The 16,414-nt window shown below is 35.0% G+C and overlaps 1 protein-coding gene across 1 annotated transcript in view; it reads left to right on the forward strand.

The window, feature by feature from the left end:
• The window catches only part of LOC128678862 (uncharacterized protein), a 113,673-nt gene that overhangs the window by 38,393 nt on the left and 58,866 nt on the right, over nucleotides 1-16,414 (forward strand). The window contains exon 2 of the mRNA XM_053760726.2: nucleotides 12,324-12,377. The gene's annotated coding sequence lies outside the window, so the exon portion shown is untranslated. The remainder of the gene's footprint in view (nucleotides 1-12,323; nucleotides 12,378-16,414) is intronic.

Genomic DNA, 16,414 nt, shown 5'->3' on the forward strand with positions numbered 1-16,414 from the left:
GCTGATTTATCACTATCAGAGAGAAGCTATTAAAGAGAACTTGTTGTAATAGAACTTGATAATTGGCTGATTTATCACTATCAGAGAGAAGCTATTAAAGAGAACTTGTTGTAATAGAACATGAGAATTGGCTGATTTATCACTATCAGAGAGAAGCTATTAAAGAGAACTTGTTGTAATAGAACTTGAGAATTGGCTGATTTATTACTATCAGAGAGAAGCTATTAAAGAGAACTTGTTGTAATAGAACTTGAGAATTGTCTTTAAAAAGACAATTAATATATATAGCTTCATAGTCGTAGGTACGATCAAAAATTTCGGAATTCAATAACAAATCAATTCTCTGTTATCATTTCATAATACTTACAATGCAACCATAAAGTGGTTTTAATTTACTCAGTCCAGTTTGATTACACAGACCAATATTAGGACAGGCGGAACTAACTTAATGCTTGATAAAAATTCATCGGTTAGTATTCGTCGACAGTATGTTCAAGATAATGTTTCCACATTACCTTTCGTGGCCACACCAGTTGAAGAGATTTATTTCAGTGACAATCGCTATCCCAACTTATGACAGGATCAGATTAGACGGAAGTGGTCGACGATCGAACGGTATTCCGATACGATATCCCGGTTTTTTATTTTCAATAAATCCAAAATATACTCTCACGTATTTATCAATCTATGTAAATATTATTGTTCAACCACTAAGCTGATTTACGTCAAATCTTGTACTTTGATAATAGGTTTTTCTTAAAGAAAGCCCTTTAATTGGGGATTAAAGGAAGACAGGGGGTCATGGAGGAAAATAAAGATGATGATATGAAATCTATCAAGGTTAACTTGTTGACAGTAAATGACAATCTATACTCGAATCTGGAAGCATTGTATAACGCAAACAAATCGTATTGTATCGTAAACAAATCAGTGATGCTCATCACATATGGGGAGCAAGGTCGTAGGCGCAGGCAGAAGCGGAAATAGGCGCAGCTGCGGATGAATCACCATTATACTTTGTTTATCATTATCGTGATTTAAATGCCAATACGCATTATCACTGTATCCTGCCATGAGTTCAGCAGGGTATGTTTGTGGGGCTCAAACCCATAAACATGTGAACTTGACACAGAAACCAGTGTACAGGTTCCATCACAATGTTTTCTTTCATTGGAAGCAAGTAATGGCCTATGATAACAGTAATTAAGTTTTACACGATTCAGATTGATATAGAAACTCATGTAGCACAAATAGGGACGCACAATTTTTACAATTCCAACCAGAGACCTTTAGGTTACAGGCGGGTATCGATGCCATTAAATAAATAATTCATTTTTATTTAATCTTAGAGTTAGCAATGTTCTAATAGCTAGACTTTAGCGTAAATATAAAGAGGTTCCAAATGAAAAAAACTGATAGAATATTTATAGAGGCACCTAGTTATGGAGAAATGGATATTTTTAATCCCGAGGATTCCTATGGGAGTTTCAGCCCGTAGCTTGTCTAGTGTTACATAAAAACAAAGCGTAATTGACGTAACTATTTAGATAGTCGTAATTAATTGGTATTATTGAATGAGGTTTCACGCATTCGGTAGTAACTAGATTATGAGGACCGATATTAGGTTTCTGAAAATCAGTGGTGGCATGTTCGGTTTGTTAGTCTTAGGTCGTGTTGCACCTTTAGTATAGTATAGTATACCTATAGTGTAGGATCTTTGACGTTAAATTTCACTTGCATAGAAAAATGATAAGCACGCTATTTTATCTAAACGACAGCGCAATAACAACGCGCATTAACTTGAGCAACCAATTTTTGTATTTACTCTTTATAGTTATTGGATTTGGGGCAAATAATATATTATTTATCAGTTTGTACTGATGTCTCCTTTGCAAGGTATGATTTTACTCATTTTCCATCTTGAAATATGCACAGATTTTATCTAAATCTAATGAGAACGCTATATTTAAATCTGAATAGGTGATATACTCGTATCGGTCACATGAACCCTTGCAAATAAACGAAGCAATCCAGAGTTTGAACAAATTTCAAGTAGAACAACACTTTGGAATTCTTCACAAAAATGTGATGCAAATTTCACATACAGAAATAGTTCGTTTCAAAACCAAGTCGAGTTGAGACGTTGTTGCACGATTTGATGCAACCAGTGGAATTCTGGCTAGCGGCCAAACACTGGAATAGATATTTCCAGATTTGTTTTGGATGCAGGAGGATTGTTTGTGACACCATTAGGGATCTGATACTCATCATACATCATGCATTTCTGAATCACTATAGAAATTGAAATAGGCTTTATTTGAGCTCTTGTGTAGAACAAGTCGAAAAACTTTGCGTTCCAAACTGGTTAAATTAAGATCATTCAAATTTTATTAATAAACATGTGTAAGTGGTCTAATTATAAATGTTATTTCAGCTGTCAAAGACATTTCTGGTAATATTTAGGTAATTATAAACCATGGAATTACTACGTAGTACCTACTAACTCAGATTAATGATTGTTTTGAACGGGTCTGTCATCTTTATTTTATGATTGCATAAAGGTAAAAAAGATATCTGAATCAACATAAATTAGTTTCCAAAAACACGTTTGACGTGTATAACAGAACATAGGAAAATATCTCTCCTAATTTTCTGGTTAAAAGATGGTCGCTTTTAAGTTTCTCCTCAAATCTAAACAAAACATTGGCAAGCACAACACACAAGTTTATGTAAACCAAGCAAGTTCCACCCACATACGGCCGCCTTGATGCCATTCACGCGTCGGTTGGCGCCGGCCCTTATTTGGGTTATGTCGTAACTGCGGTTTGTATACAAATACAAGTACTCGATGGCAAATTAGCCTTAGAAATAAATAGTTTGATGTCGTTAAGGATGATATGCGTGCCAATAGTCTCACAACTATCGAGGTTAAGGTAAGATCGTGCGAAGTGGAGACGAAAAAGTAGGAAAGCGGACCCTGGGCTCCGACATTCAGAGGAAGATACCGAGAAAACGCTCAGCTATGTGAGAGATAGTATTTTTCATATCGCGGGTTATATAGTGTTAGATTTTATTCAAGATGTGAATAATTATTGAACAAATATATTTCTATTGATTCGCCTTCTCCAATTACACGCCATTTCATTCAGTACTTATTATTCCTATAATCGAATTCTAAATCTAAGATACGTATTCAACAATATCGGATTCCGGTTTATTCCGGTATATATAGATGAACATCACCTAGGTAAGCGCAGTGGAAACTAGGTTATTAACTTCCACACTTTTATGTCCAGAAATCACTTGCACCCGTAGAGAGTAATTTATCATTCCACATTATGTACCTTGAAATCATCTGTAAGATCACCAGTAAGATGAAATACTATCTCGAAACGTAAAGCGCGTATGTTCAAAAGGTCAATATACTTCTAATGTGGTGACTTTAAGTCCAAGTTCATGTTTATTTCCTATAGCATCGAAAGCCCCTGTAATTAGAACAATGACAATGGCATGGCCATCGACTTCTCGCCAGCTGTCCGGTGCATCACCCTTGCTAGTAATCGATACGGATTGCATCGATCAAGTTCAATTCTGACTCGTTACGTGTCGAATTGGAAACGCAATAACATTCAATATGTAAATGACTTTGAACGAAGTTGTTCATTTAATTACGATTGAAGTTCGTTTGATCTTCATTAAAATCACGTTTTAAAGAATCACCGTTTTATTTTCTACTTGCATTTTCTGTTTTCTCTAACAGTCGATGTTCGGTTCTAGAAATTTTCGAGAATGCAATATGCATGGATGTTCCAAAAACATTCTAGAGAATTCCCGACATTTATTTTCTGATCTTCCCCTTAAAATTTACAATGAGAATTTTTCTTGGAAATCTGCGGTATTTCTCAAGTGAGGATATTTCTAAGAACTAGTTACGATCGAATAAGTACTACTTCATATCATTTGCTTCAAAAGAAAGAATTTTTTTCTTGTTATATTTCTCTCTTTTTTTTTTCTTCTTCTATTTATAGAATCTCGACAAGAAAATGTTTATGCAACTATGTGATTTTTTTGTGCAAAATAAAAATAAATATCACAATATACCTAGACTTCAGTAAAGTTATGATTTATATATATAAATGTTATATTCATTCATTACTACTTTGATTTTGTTTGTAATATATTAAAAGAATTATGCACAATAACGGACTTGTCTTAGGAAGGGATCTTTCCTCTGCCAATCAACTCATGTCTGATAGGACTGGCTATTTCATTTGGCCCTGCAACATTACACCCAAGGTTTCCAATTGCACTTGTATGCACTGCACTCCCTTCACCATTAAACTAATAAGCGTTATGGATATGACCTCACTGGAATTGCCGTTTTTGCCTTCATCACTCCTTGATCGTAAGCATGGTTACACATCACTATTATCATGTGACTATTGTAACTATTATCATGTGTAATAAATTTGATGGTATAAAAACCTGCATCAATAGAGACAATAATTTCTTTAAAATTTTGCTATAAATGCCATTAATAATTAAGATGGAAGCACGATCTGTACATAAATCTATACTATACTTAATTTATTGTCAATTCGCTGCTTTTGCGGGTATGAAGTTCTTGCAGGGTAACTTGACGTGGTAACTTTAACTTGAGCTAAAGACTGAATCACTATCTTACCCTATTCTGCCACAAAATATATTGTTATTTTTAAGTTTATTATTTCTACTTTAGATCGTGTCAATGTGTATGTTGATTGCTTTCAATCAAAGGTTGATTTTCAACTTGTAAAATATTATCAGTATAAAATGAAAGCTGAGCAAATTTTGTGTTCATGATAACATTAATAGTCTTTTTATTTCGCACTTAACGCTTTCCAGTTAATTGACGACGCGACAACCACATCCAAACTCGGTAACTAAGACCTTGACCTAGGAGATATTGTTACTGAACGGGTTTCCAGAAAACCCTTCGGAAATACGACATTGTTTTAGTCAATTTCGATTTCAATTATAATTATGTAGGTTATATACTATTATATAGAAGGATAGACGTCAAGAAGCTGGACAGAGAGAGGAAGCATCGAAGAAGTGCTGGCAATTGTAATTTTAGAAAAAGTCTGTTGACGGTAATAAAAAATATGGAGTGTAAGAATAGTTGGCCACTGTTTAGGTTGAAAAGTATTATGTACCAGATTTCATCTGAATCATTCCAGTACTTTTTCTATCTGTATGAATAAAGAATCAGCTACGAATTTTACATTTATTACTTGTATAACCTGTGCTATAGATCTTAGAAGTATAAGGGAAAATTTAACTATAAGGTTGGAATATCTCCAATGGATGCATTTTCCCTTTACTTCCTTCTTCTTCATAGTCGTATTCCTCATTGCTGAGGGTCATGATCATTAAGTGGAATGAAACACAGAGAACAACTTTCTTGGCATTAATAATGTAGTGGTTTGCCATTGCCTTCACCGTTTCCTTTTATTTCCAAATAGATTTCCTTGTACATAAACAATAAATACGTCCAATAAAAATGGCGAGAATTACTCGCTTTTTGACCTCCGACATTTGATGCTATTCCCAAGTGGGAATAACCAACCATGAAACAGGGTCGTTATGTTACGTTACGGCGAAACCCCGAAGTGCCGCTACACCCAGTTTTAGCCGGCTAGATCTAGGTGCAGTAGGTCTGTCTATACAAGTATTTTTACAATAACACCATTTTTGCCACAAGCTTTTATTGTCGTCAGAGAGATCTTGTTGCAAAACGCGTGACAACAATATAGTTAACCGTTGAAGAGTTCCCTCGTCGCGAGACAATCTTGAGTGCACCAATGCATGCTTATCATAATAATGCATTGTCATGGAAACTGAAGCGACGTGGAAAATTTTATTTTGTATGACAATTGGAAGTTGGTGTAATTTTACATGCAAGATTTTGATTACAGACGGACAATGGGAAACTAAGTAAATAAAAATTTGTAAAAAGTAAACGTCTTATCGAGATTTTTTGCTCAAATGATCTCATTAAAATCTTATTGCTTAATGCGATAATGAACACAAGGGCACTAGCCATAAAGTTTTTATTATATTTATCCAACTGAAAACTAAATCGAGACAAATGCGGCGTGTAGAAGCGAAAAAATATAATTTCTGCCGCTTTCTTGCTCGATCCGGTCGTTGGTTGTCCGAATTTTGTACACTAGCAGCCGGTCCCAGCTTCACTCGGGTGGAACCCTACTAATTACTTACTAAGCTGGCTCAGTGACCCCAAAGTGGATCTTGGCTATCGAAACGAGAGTACGTCACAATCTTCTGTTCTGCACGGAGTTCTGCCAATTGACCGCTCCCAGCTCGCGCAGATTAGCCTTCACAGCGTCGCTCCAGCGGTATCTGGGACGTCCGACTGGGCGCCTCCCCGACACCTTTCCCAGATAAGCTGATTTAACGCCAAGATCCTCCCTCATTCCCTCTAGATGACCAAGCCAGCGCTGTGACTTTATCACGTCTAATATGTTAGGCTCTTTCACGAGCTCCTCTATTTCGGAATTTTTCCAGACTCTCCAGCTCCCGTCTAAGTTCTTGGTGGAAACCTAATCCTAACTAATATTATAAATGCGAAAGTAAGTTTGTACGTTTATTTGATTGTTTGTTTGTTATCTCTTCATGCTCTATTCAACCAATCTTCTTGAAATTTTGCATACATGTATTTAGAAGTATGGAGAAGGATATAGAGTATCTTTCAGTCTGGAAAATTAACGCGGGCGAAGCCCGAGGCTTCGCAAAAGCTAGTTCAATATAAAATAATTTTAAAAACAATGAACCAGTTAATTTTAGAACCAGTAAAAGCAAGACAATAAAATGAGATAAGATGCTCAGCCCACGTCGCAATTTTCATGGCAAGCGGAGCGGAAAGAGTCACTCAGTCCTGAATTATAAAGGGTTACATTAAATATAAATAAATAATTATATTAGGACAAATCACACAGATAACTTAACGATACTATATTTTATAACAAATATATATGTAATATAGATAAACATCCAAGACCCGTATCAGAAATAGATCATTTTCCATCATGATGACCCCACCGGGAAACGAACCCGGGACCTCTCGGTTCAGTAGCAAGAACTTTACCACTGCGCCACCGAGGTCGTCAATGATTAAATTGAATTAAATGACAATACAAATGATATTACACATGAAAATGTCTCATTTAAGATATCATGTTTCATTATTTTTATTTAGATAAGACCTTTCTGGCTCGCTTTCATATTATTTACGAAATTTTCACAAAAATATCTTTGTAGTATAAATTTCCGCTACACTATTATGTGCTCCATACAAAACAGTATACAGAATCTGTATTCCTATGTTTTCTCTCGAGTTCAGAAACTCCGCGAATAGCTTCGTAACTTACACCGCAATCGATAGCAAAGTGAATCTCTGCTGAACCATTAGGAAGCTGAAACGGCTTGGGATGAAACTTGATATGTTTTCCAGTTAAGTTGTTACTTAGTCCCAAATAGTGGGAAAAGGCTCTTTAAAGTAAGTCACTCGATTGATCACAATAATATAGTGAATACACTCACTAATTTACGTATGGAATCTGACTATGCCGTTTGGCTCTGGCAGAAAAGGCTAATCCAAAAATGCTGGCTTATGTCGTCAAGGATATGAGTGCCAATGGTTAACTAGATAATTAGAACCAATGGATAATTAGAACTAGTGATAAAGATGATCGTGCGAAGTGGAGAAGAATATGTAGGAAAACCGACGCTGAGCTCCGACGCTCAAAAGAGAGAGAGAGAGAGATGATTATTCAGAGTGACGTGGGTCGCTCTGTGTCGTCAAATGTTTAAAATCGTATTTTTTTTCCAATCATCATGGAATCACACTCTAAGGCAAGGAGTCTATATGTGAAAATTTAACAAGCAGATATAAATATACTTAATTATGTGATATTCAAATAAATAGGTGTAAAGCTTATTTAAACTAACTGCAAACATAATTTATGAATCGGAATGAAACTTTAAACCTACCTTACGAAATATAAAATGACACATTCTTCAAAAAAACGTTTCGGAAAAGTCATTGAGCCTTCTGAAGAAAAAGAGTATTTAAGACAATTAGGAAAACCAAAAAGGAAAGGAAATCTCCGGGAGCTTTAGACCTCAGTGGATAATTGGATCGCGGCTTAGGATGGATTAAATTGTGTTTTAGGGTTTCGTAGACGAATGGCAAAAAACGGAACCCTTTTAGATTGACAGTCTGTCTGTTCATGCGGAGAGACCCGCTTTATTTTAATACAATTTTTACATCGTTGAAACTTCATATGTAGACAAAGTAATGTGAAACCAAATGAAATTAATTGTGTTTCATTAGTACTGTTTATAACCTCTTCCTTGCATTTTATCGTCATTGATGAGGGTCGTGATCTTTATTTGATTTTGGTGTTCGATGTCGAGCGATCATGGTCAGATTAACGCATAGAACAGAGCCCTCATATAAGAATATAAGTTCTATGTGTGGAAATACTTTATAATATCCCTAATTTCGTAAAGATTTTTGGCCATGTATAATTGGAAATTCAAAAATTTGTTCCTACATATATTTCACGTCAGTTGGACAATACACACAATTTCACACGCAAACTCAACCAGACCTATAGGAAATTGAATCGAAGATCTTATTTCCTTTGCGCTCGATGGAATTAATGGTACGTGATTGAATTCACACATGTGCATGTGTGTAGATACACACGTGCAGGTATGGTGAAAACTGTACACATTTTATTGGCTTTTAATCATTTTCATATTTATTCTGCGAAGAAAATTCATAAAATATGCCGAAAAGGTTGTAAAATTCAATGAAAAGACAAGGCTTCCAGCGGACCCTGGGCTTCAATGATTTATGGCTGAGGAGCGTTTGGTATCACTAGTACTTGCCTAATTGTTACGTATCTCCCGCATGGTCGTCGGCATCCCTAGTTCTTGCCTAATTGTTACGTATCTCCCGCATGGTCGTCGGCATCCCTAGTTCTTGCCTAATTGTTACGTATCTCCCGCATGGCCGTCGGCATCCCTAGTTCTTGCCTAATTGTTACGTATCTCCCGCATGGTCGTCGGCATCCCTAGTTCTTGCCTAATTGTTACGTATCTCCCGCATGGCCGTCGGCATCCCTAGTTCTTGCCTAATTGTTACGTATCTCCCGCATGGTCGTCGGCATCCCTAGTTCTTGCCTAATTGTTACGTATCTCCCGCATGGTCGTCGGCATCCCTAGTTCTTGCCATTAGGCAAAAAAGAAACATAACTATGTATCTTTTAGACAATTTCTAATTATCTCGGAAAAGTAACCGAATGATTATAATAATTCCATAGCTTTCTAGGTCTTCCTCGGGATCTTTTCTGTTGTAGGGTTTAATTAATACTTGGTTTTTTTTTTTTCAAATATCTAAAATATATTACATATTTTTTTCACAATTAATAACTCCATCTTTTCACAAGCACCTGGCTTCTATATATATATATAAAATGTTTTTTTTTTTTTAATAGCATAGGAGGCAAGCGAGCATAGTTGTCTTGATAGTAAGGAAATATTGCAATCCGACAGAGGTCACCGGTGCTTTGCCAATTTTTTGAGAAAGGGAAAACTCTTTTCTTATCACATAGCTGAGAGAAGTTTAGCACAAGAAGAAGTTACGTTAAAAACGGACTTTGTACTAAATATTGACTAGATAATAGCCTAAAATGACTTCAAAGTAATAATTACGGTTAACAACTCAATTACCGTGGCGCTGTGCTGATTCTCACAGAAGTAAAAAAAAAAAAAACAAAGCGAATATTACGAAAAAACTGAGATTCGCGGTTGTTAGCGTATGAATGTGGCCTTCAAAATTACGAAACTGTTTTGTAAAAGCATTAAACTTGCATCTATTTCGATATAGTCATTTTATATCAACTAGTAGTTTCACAACACATCACTACATACGTGGTATATAACAAAGTCGCTGTCTGTCCCTATGTTTGCCTAGATCTTTAAAACTACGCAACGGTTTTTTTGTTATAGATATATAGTGCAACCAATTACAATAGGAACCACTGTGTTACCAATAGAAATAATAGATCTCTATCTACCAACAAAATTGCATTGGTTGCGTGATGCTTCAAGATTTGTGCCATCCGGTTCTTGTATAAAGGCATCGATCTGCACATTGTTAACACCTTTATTACAAGGAACTAAGATGCGTTATAATTATATACGTGGAAATGTAAATTAATTATTGTACGAAGTTCAAGTCAAGTTCAAATTAATTAAGAAATTAATTATTCGGGGCTGTGAAGCCGTGAAGCCTATGGTCAGCTTTATTTTAAGCTTGTCTATCATGTTTATTACTACGTCTACGCCTGTTTTATGAACCTCACTTTAAAAAATGGTTAATGCATAGCTGAGGGCGACGTCGCTACTGTTTAAAATTTAACAAGAAAATTATTTTATATATTTTTTATTAATTTTGTCAAGTTTTCTTGTTTTCTGTAACTAAGGGGCATACCCCATCACTCAGTCGTGTTCTGTTGCGACGACGCACGTCGTGGCTCCTTTGTGTTCTATAGGTAGTGTTTGACATGCGTTGTCGTACACTTCGTAATCTTCTGCGTTGCATATTGACGCACGTTAAAATGTCGGAGCGCAATTGAGCAATGCTATATAACGAGACTGTTTTACTTCAAGTGGTGCGTTAACAATGACGTAAATCCAAAACGAAGCAAATCTTTCGCTTTCCCTTTACCTGAAGTATTCTCGTTTTATTTGATAACCGCTAGAAAGTCAATTAGCATAAGTTAATTATTTTAACAATAAATGAGCGTAACGTTTGGACAGCTGATTTCTCTACCACTATCCAATGCGTGCGTACTTTGCTATTTACATCTCATCATCGAGTCGATTCGCAGTGAGACACAAATCAACCAATCACAGTGCGGCATTGTTGACACAACAACAATTACACCTCAATGTGATTGGTTTGTTGCGTTTCACTTCAAAAAATTTCGACGGTCGATTTCGAATGGTACAGTCGCACTACGAGTTGAGTTCGGGCTGGCAGCCGATTATACTCGTACATAAATAGCAGCCCTCGTAGAAGTACCTATAGCCAAATCTTCGAATTTTGATGGTTTTTTTTTACTAGTTCCTTGGGCGTCACGTCACAGTTCTGTATTTAAGCGGCACACGCGAGAATGAGAGATCCACTTTCTTACTTCTAAAGAAGGAGAAAATATGGACGATAATCTGCATTTCCTACGATCTTCGGCATACATATCCTTTTACACATATTCTCACTTCTTTCAGTTTGGTCCTAGGAGAAAGGGCACCTTTCACGTAGGACCAAACTGAAACGGCAGAGGGATTTGTTCCCTACGTACGTATTTTATGGTTCACGCATGACGTGGCCGTACCGTAAATATTAAAGATGTTTATGTCTTATAAATCCTTTAGAATGTCTTTATTGGGTAGGTATTTTGGTATGCAAAAAGAATATTCTCTCCGCTTCAATTGAATTTTGATGTAGGATATTGTGTTTATCCCATAACTCCAGAGCATTTGTTATTCAAGATTGTTTGGGTTCCATTACCAGAATAATATTAACATTAAAACTGGATTGTTTGCAAAACCTTATAGGCTCAAAGATCTATATGGATAGATACTTAAGACTTGAGGCAAGCGATTGAGATTTTATCGAAATAGGTACCTATTTTGAAAAACAACAAAGAAATGTTTTTCGCTAATGAAATCATTCTTGTATTAGTGTCAATAATTTTAGCATTACGTAAAATTAAAATTACTGGTTTAGTTTATTTAAAACATATGTTTTTATATCAAATGGTTATCTTCGACAAAGGTTTAATTATAGTAATAAGAAAAATTAAATATAAAAAGGTTTAATTCAAGAAAAAATAAACTATAACCTAGTATTTTATTGTGTCAATGACGTACTAAAAAATCATTGAGTTCGGATAATAATTAGGAGTAAAAACACGTTTTCTCTTTTCGTATGGGCATAAGTGATTTGAAACGACACTATCCTATGTTGCGCGATTGTGTTTTATTTACAAACTTTTAAATATAATTTAGCTTAAATATTTACATACAGATTTACTATATTATATATAGCTATTTGTGTTACATAAGTTTGTTCAAAGAGGAAGCTATAGCTACTTAAACTTCTAATGATTTGTGGAATTACTTGATTATCCGCATCGAAGAAATAAATCCGAAAACACGTGTGCCTAAAACTATTTGTTTAATTCCAGGTCGGGTCGAGGCCGTCGCCATGGCAACCGGCACTGAAACAAACCTTTGAGAAGGTGAGTGTTGGTGTCCCAGGTTCGAATCCAACTCTTGTTTCATCACTTTATGGATCGATAAAAAACTAAATTGAAATTTTTAAGAAACCCCCGACGCCACAGTGACAGCTCATCTACTAGAAAAGAGTTGATAGTTTCGAAATGGTTGAATACTTTATTTACCAAACACATCTAACTACACTCGCAATAAAAGTCTCTTTCAAATAAAAAATACTAGATAGATCTAGACAAATCCATTAAGGGGTGGTTCTCAGAGCATTTCGAACGCTGCGGCCGCGCGTCATTACAATTTTTCAAATTTTAACAAAGGCAAGATTTACTAATATTGTTAGTTATAATTATTAGTTTTACTATCTAACTTTTATGAATGCTGAGCTGCGCCCCGGGGCTACGCTCCCGTGGGAATTCGGGATAAAAGTACCCTACGTTAACACATAGGGTTATATTCTATCAGTGTACCAAATTTAATTACAATCCGTCCAGTCCGTCCAGATTTAGCGTGGAAGAGAACCAAACAACATACATATTTATTTGAGAAAGCAATATTTCCCATTATAATTCTTATTTAATATATAATCTTTATTTAATATATATAGTAAATCTTTCTTTTAATATATAATTTCAGCATTAGTCAGATTTTTTTTATTTAACGTAGAACGAAAAAAAAGAAAAAAAATTACTAATGATATTTTTAAATCCATACTTCAGACGAATCTAAAATGTAAAAACGAACGAAACGAATTAAGAAAAAATTGTGATATTTTTCAAGAGTCGTTCAGATGTCGATATCTAAGTGGAACTGAGATGACGACGCAGTATGGAAATTATTGAAATTGTCAAGTCCATAATTTATACGTACCTACCTGAATTTATACAGAAATTCAAATGAAATGACTCGGGTATCTGGTTCATACAATCTAATTACGTAGCTATTAAAATTCGCATGACAATAGACCCTCGGAATTGGCAATGGCCAAATTTAGCGCGTGGTTTCACCCTAGAATAGAACCAATGCATATACTCCCGTGAATTTCGTAAGAGGCGACTAAGGGAAGCATAGCTTTAGCAGCCAATAAGCAACAACAGAAACAGCAGAACAACAAAAATCGTAGCACAATCTTCAACATTTTAAAAGCTATTTTTTTATGCTAAAGCTGGGCTTCGCGGCGTCACAGCCTCGAATGCAACAGAGCACATGAGAGATGATAGAACTTCTTAATCATCATATCATATCGAGTGTGTTATTGTTAGCAATTATACAATTAAAAAACAAAATCTTTGTATCTTGTTAACTAAGGTACAGATTATAATAATAAATCTAGTACTAAGGTATGGCTTTCAGAATTTAATTTTTTGTCATTGCTTGTTGATAGATTGAGAGGAAACCATTAAAAGGCGAAGGGTAAAGGAACTTTTGATTACCTATATTTATATAGCACCTCCGCTGAATCATCAAAGGATACCTATTGTCATTCAATGTATTGTATTCTTTACAAGGCTTTCACATATATTGTGATCCGTACATTTTTCATTTCATTATTAACTAAGCCACGGGTGTTAGCTTCCGTGTCGGTTTCTAGACAAAATGTGCTCTGTGTGCTATATCATGTTATATTCTATCAGTCCATAGGCTACGGTGACCACTTCCCATCAGGTGGGCCGCATGTCTGTCTGCTGTCATAATACATTTGAAGCAAGCAGACAGACATTGCGAAATTGATTACGATTAAAATAATACAAGAAAATTAATATTTTATAGCAGACGTACATTTTACATTATTGACGACCTCGGTGGCGCAGTGGTAAGATTCTTGCCACTGAAACGAGAGGTCCCGGGTTCGATCCCCGGTCGGGTCATGATGGAAAATGATCTTTTTCTGATTGGCCCGGGTCTTGGAGGTATATATGTAATTATTATAAAATATAGTATCGTTGAGTTAGTATCCCATAACACAAGTCTCGAACTTACTTTGGGGCTAGCTCAATCTGTGTGATTTGTCCTAATATATTTAATATATTTATTATTTATATTTATTTACAATCATCATACCTATTATTATATAATTATATGTTGCACCACTTCATTACATAGTATAAAACTAAGTCGCTTCCGGCTATCTGTATCGGTATGGAATTTGATGCGGTTTTTTTATACTAGATATTGTGATTCCCAAGATTTTGGTGTACAATTTATTGGTGGTTTATTGGACAGTGGTATGACATTGACAAACTCGAATAAACCCTTCGATCCTGGAGATAGTAGACACAATTGAACAACAATAGGATCGCAATTCGATCGGGTCAGGATCGGGAAATTAAATGTCAATTAAGATGTAGTTTAATAGCGTGTAGATAAATAGAAACCTTAGATACCAGATACTTCTGCTTGTAAATTGTGTGCTGTTTACAGTTTACCTCTGAGGTAGACGATTTTGGAACAGATCAGATCAGATCAGATCAACAGATCTAGATCTGTCCCAAAACAGCCACCACAGATAAAAAAGCTAAAGAGACCCTAGAAACACTCCTTCTCGGCCTGACCCTTGTCATTCCATAGTTAACTTCATTCCTAATGCAGAGGATGTAAATAAATATAGACACGAAGACCGATCCGCTCTTGAAATAAAACGGTTTTTCAAATTGGGCTATAACATGTAATTTATTCAAAGCTATCTATTATCTGTTGTGGTTTGTATTAAAATGATGATAATGTTGACATCATATGTTATTTAGATTTACGTCGTGTCAGTTCATTTTAATTGAATTCTACCAGTGACAACCAGTTAGTCGTGGATTTAACAATTCAAGTTAAATGCCATCAAAAATATGCTGTAAAAAAACCAAGTCTCGCAGCTCAATTTTTCTACAGTAAAAATTTGTGAGATACATGTAATACCAAGCGTTAATTTATTTAGTCCCTACTGAAGGGACCTTTAAATTTGAAGCTTCTATGTCTGTTAGAAGTTCCTTGGACCTTTTATTTACTTAGTAAACTTGAATTACTGAATTATTGTTCTATTGTCGCACTAAGTTATTACTATAAAAGAAAGGACAAAAGATTCAAGAATCTATGAAATTTTGACTGTTCTTGTATATATAAATTAATTCCGTATGATTTTTAGAATGTATTTATCTAGGTACTTAGATTTTTTTTAAAACTTATGTAACATTTCAGTAGTAATCGATTTGAAAATTCGCTAGTATTCTCGATCGAGATATAAAAATTCTGAGAAATGACCGTTTGAATCTAAAACTAAAACCAATATTGAGATTCAAAACTTAAGCTCTTCAACGATAGTTACTTAGCGCTTAGTGAACTTTTCTTTTAAATGGAGCAACTATCAGAGTTAAAAGAGATTGCATTACGGAAGCAGGTCAATTTAAACTTCAATCTTTTCTTTTAGCAGTTTTTTTGTAGCTTACAGGACTGTCTGAATCAAATACTAATTCCATTTGAGTTCAAGCTAAAGAACTTGCTCTAAAAGTGTTACTATAGTCGATTCATTTATCTGGTTTTAAACTAGTAGTGGATAAAAGTAGTTTTAGACTTACTAACAGGACACTTACTAAGTATGTACATTAACATTAAGAAAAGTACTTCTTTACATAGGGTGCTAAGTATTACTTAGCACTTTATGTAAATATAGATACATAAAACATTTAGTTGTTCGTAATAAATGGAATTAGGTTTCATGTAGACCTGACGGAAGAAGAAGGATTTATAAAATTTATTTTAGAAAATATATTCGTACTAACAAGAGCAAAAACTAGGGTCTAACTAAATAAAATAAATTTTAGCTACTTTTAATGTAGATTAATAAACTATGTTTAATAACATTTTGGAAAACTAGGTTTTAAATTTAAATTTAACTTGAATCAACTTAAATGTTGTGTTGTGGTTAACAGCGCGGAGCTCTGTATAGACCCAGATGCACCAATACATGCCAATATACATACCAATATTTATTTATTGCAACTGTTGTATAACAAGAATGGTATTGTTACTGTCGCAATAGTGAAAACGGTCATTTGGTCAT

This window comes from Plodia interpunctella, chromosome 20, assembly GCF_027563975.2.
Source record: "Plodia interpunctella isolate USDA-ARS_2022_Savannah chromosome 20, ilPloInte3.2, whole genome shotgun sequence".
In the NCBI taxonomy this organism is placed as follows: domain Eukaryota; kingdom Metazoa; phylum Arthropoda; class Insecta; order Lepidoptera; family Pyralidae; genus Plodia; species Plodia interpunctella.